The sequence below is a fragment of the Chaetura pelagica genome, unplaced genomic scaffold (genome assembly GCF_000747805.2).
Source record: "Chaetura pelagica isolate M959 unplaced genomic scaffold, ChaPel_1.0 scaffold10, whole genome shotgun sequence".
NCBI lineage: Eukaryota > Metazoa > Chordata > Aves > Apodiformes > Apodidae > Chaetura > Chaetura pelagica.
The window spans coordinates 780445-784967 of record NW_009952263.1 but is presented as its reverse complement, the minus strand read 5'-3'; positions in this window follow the sequence as shown (position 1 = coordinate 784967).

Sequence of the window (4523 nt, the reverse complement as noted above, 5' to 3'; positions counted from 1 at the left end):
CAGCAGTCTAACATCTTGCTTTGTGATTCCTCAATGCTGGTTCCAGTAAGAAGTTTTCAAGCTTCTTTGACTTCTGCCCCCATAATCCACCTGTTTTTAAGAAAGATACTCCTTATTACCTAACTTGTGTATTTCTATAATTCATTTTTCTGAGACAACAAACAAGAGGATAGTGACAACTGCTGGCATTGACTCACAGTGCTGTTTGTGCCCAGCCTGTTTATCTGTTGACTACAGTGAGGCTGCTAATGTAAGGTTTGCAAGTGTCCAGAGAAAGCATGCACAGCTTCTTCTTCTAGAGGCTCTTCTTTTAAAATGCCCTGTGGATAGTTCATCTCTTGTTCTCTCCCCACACCCTTCCTGATTCCCCAGCTGTGTTTTCTGTGGCCTCACTCCCAGGGCATATTTGAGCCTTGCATAGCACCTAACTGGAGGGGAGGGAAATAGAGGTGACAGCCAGTGCCCTCCAGCTGGGGAACAGTGAAGAGGGGGAATCACTTTTTCTGCTTGCTCTCCACCATCCCCTTTGTGACAGGTGCACCCACCCTGACGAAGACCTGGCCTTTCTGACCACTGAAAGCTGATTCTTTTCTCACCCTTACTTTTCGGGCCCTTTACTTGCTTTTCTCACCCTTTTTTTCACACTCTTATGGTGACTGTTGCCAGGGCCCTCAGCCAGTAAGAGCTGACATCAGATCAGATTAAACTAGGATATAAATGGAGCCGTGCCAGAGGGCAAACGGAGTTGGTCCTCTTTGGAGCACTGGGTATGCAGTTGGTGACTCTCCCCTTGGGTTGGGTTGCCACTCAAGGTAACCTCCCTGGATGGAGAGCCCTAGCCTTATTAGGTGCCTGATTGTGCATTTTAGGTTAACATTCTAACCACTCATTGTGAAAGCTTAGGAATTCCTAAGCTGGCTGTGTAGTCCTGCCTGGCATCCAAATCCATAGTTTACTAATGCTTGTTGGAGTACTGAACAATTTTTATTAGAATAAACCTAATTTTGAGTGCCTGCCTCGTCTATTTTGTGATTGTCCACGACACCCTTATACACCATAATTGACTGGTCTCCACCATCCTCTTCTACACCAGCATTGACTGGGAGACAGCTCAGTAACTGGTGAGAAGCTGCAGCTGACTTGGAGTGACTGTCTGCCTTCAGAGAGGTTCAATGCTAGGTGTCCTCTGGGGTTTTGCAGTCTTTTAAAAGGCTGAGTGGGATGTTTTGTTGTCTTTCTGTTGCTTTTAACTGATTTCAGTCTCTTTTAAACTTGGGGACAGTATATGTGTAGCAAGTGCCGCGGAGTAGTCCTGTTAGTATCTTTGGAAAATAATACTTTGAAGAGCAGCAGAAAGCAGCTTACAGGGGAAAACATTTCCTGAGGGACTTAGACACTTCGGAGTCATTGTCTTTGCAGCCCTGGATTGCTTAGAAAATCTCTCAATGTGCATGCTGCAGACCACCAAATAGAAATGCAAAATGAGAAACTAAACAACTGTATTTTCTACTGTAGTAGCACCCACAGGCTGGCCAATACAGTGCTTTAAAAAACAGCATATTGCTACTCATTGTTTGAGTAGTAGAAGAACAGTAAGAGTGAGCTGGGACTAGAAATTCCATCCTAGCATGCAGTATATGGCTCAGTGCTGGCAACCTCACTCCAGCTATGAGACCAGAAAACGATTTCAAGCTCCTCTTGGGCTGAAACTTGGCTGCAGAGCCAACTGATGGCAAAAACACAGTAGAAAAGACCACTTGGGAAGTTCCAGCAGATTGTTAACCAATGTGCCTTTGTAAGGAAATGCCCATTCTTTGTACCACGTAGTCAGGTACAATCCTTGTGCTTGTGCTTTTTGACTACAAGGACAGCATCTGCCTCGAGCAGGTCTGACCATCTCAAAACACTTGAAGAGGAGCAAACCACAGACAAGACCCACTCCCCACCATGTGCTGCAGCTCAGCAGGCAGAGCAGCACAGTCTGAGGAAAACATATTTTCTTCCTTCAGTAAAAAGCCCATTGCATTAGAAGCAGCAGGATGAATTCTGCTGTAGTTCTATTTTAAACTAATTTCTGTGTTGGGTTACACACAAGATAATTTTAAAGCAAGATTTTTCATTCCCAGCCTGCAAAAGATTCCATTTTCCAGCTGCTGGAAAGCATCATGAGCTGATCCTGTAATGAACTCTCATGTAGGAATTGCCTCATTACCATTAAATGTTGCTAGCTCTTAGTTTGTGTTCTGCTTCATAAATTCAAAAAAGCAGCTCAATGTATTTAGGAGCTATTTCCCTGCTTTAAAAGGAACCAGAGCCTATTCCAGGACCCAAGCCAGATCCCTTACAGTTTAAATGAAGACAGATTGCCATGAGCTTATTTCAAAAGATGAAGAAAAAAGTTTTTGCAGAGCAATTTCTTTTTTCTTTTTAAGAACTTCTGCTGTTTCTGGTTTTGATGAACAGTTAAGCTCAGCAAAATGACACTATTGTATGTGCCCACTAGCCAAGTATTAACATTATAATCAATTTTTTTTTCTCGGCAGAAGGCAATAAAGGGCTGGAATCCATTCTCCCTGATTCTACAGACCAACTCCGTAGGGTTCAATTCACTCCAAACCAAGGTGGAGCTACTTTGGAGGGACTAATACGGAGGTCTGGAGGATTTCTCCTTTCAGCTGTTATTTTTAATATAGTCCAGGTCAATGTTGACCACTTTAGGTCAGCTCTCAGTTACCTGACTTCTGTAAAACCTTTAAAATCGTAATGGGTGTTTATGGCAACTTTTCCTTTTACTGGTAGACCCAAGCACCAAATAGAAAAAAGAGGCAATATTCTTTTGGTATCTAGAAAGGAATAGGCAGACCAGCATGACAAATTTGTGCTGTTATTCATGTTGCATATGCCCCTAAGAAATAGAATGGAATTTGCTACAGGCTGCAGAAGTGCTTCACAAAAATAAGTTTCCCAAGGAGAACATCAGTTTTGAACTGTATACCTTCCAAACATCTGGAAAATCCTGGGCAACACGGTATGTTGGATCTTAGTGGACAGTGTTACATACACGGAGAATTTAATTTATAAATCTTTCCCAAAGGAGCTGGAGAATGGAAAAAAACCCCTATCGTATGTTTGGGCATTTGTCATTTTGTGTTAAAAACTGGCTGCTTCCAGCATGTCCAGGCAGATTTGAATAGATAAAAGGGTCAACTAAACAATGATTGTATATGTACATAAATTAAGACATGAGAGCTCCCAGTAATTTATCTATGAAAATGCTGCTGTGATTTTGACTTTGAGAAAGGAAGTGTCTTAGAAAGATCAGAAGACAGTATCCCATGGCAAACAACCAAAATTGGATGAGTTCAAAGATGCAAGAGGATATGTATTCAGTCTGTTCAAGAGGGAGCATGCAGCTGTGTCCTAATAAAAAGCAGTAATTGAATTTATTTGATCTCCTAGGGCTATTTCCTTAATAATCTATGCAAGAGAGCATTTTTTAATGCTGTGACTTCTTTTTTTTGGTAATGTTTTTTTCAAAACAAGGTCAAGAACCCTTTATTTTCCAGTGGAGCCCTGACATTTGGCTACTAGTGTGTTTATTACATAGGATCCCTCTTGGCATAGGGTACTGCTCCTGGAAAACTGCAAAGCAGTCGGGACAGCAGACCAGTGTGGAAGGCCATGGCTGGACCTGAACTACAGGTTTATCATGCATATTGGGCAGGGAGGGACAGTGCCAGATCTGATTAGATTAGGAGAAGATTCTAATCTAGTTAACTCTTGCAGCAGCAAACCATTTGACTCTCTACAGGGGCTTCTTTTATTGTCTGAACACAAAATGCATTTTTTTCTTGTCAAGTCCTGACCAGAAGCATTGTACATACAGCACACTGAAGTTCCAAGTGGAGGTATATAAAAAGATTAACCATTGTATCCTATTCAGCCATCTCTTGGTGTTCCCCCTCAGTTGAAAAGAAGTGGGTTTTTTTCCAGTTTTTCCTCAGAAAGCCTGTTAACAATCATAATTTCTTATTGCAAGAAGGGCTGAAAAATTTGGCATCTGACCATTGTTACCTCATGGCATGTTGTACCTGAACAAAAACATCCCCACACACTTCACAGAAGCAGAGTCATGGAAAGAACAGTTGTAGCACTTTGAAGTGCTATTTATGCTGTCTGTTCTCTTTCTGCAAATGTTTTTAAAGCAGGGATTTAAATTAATCACTCACATGAATCACTCTCAAACTAATCAGTGAATCAATTCCAGATCTGGCAGCCAGCTGGTGTTGATACAAGATTTACTGCACGTGGACTCCCAAATTTTGTTTGTGCAGTATTTTATTGCAAATATAAAAAGGCAAGTGCAGTTGTCAATTATGAATGAAATCAAACCAGGATAAACTGAAGAGCAGAATCCTCAACAACCTGAGAGCATGGACAAAACTGCCCGTGAGTTGTCATCCAGTACTTATTTGCTAGATCTTCTTGTAAATAATAAATCACCTTTTCTCTCTGCAAACAAC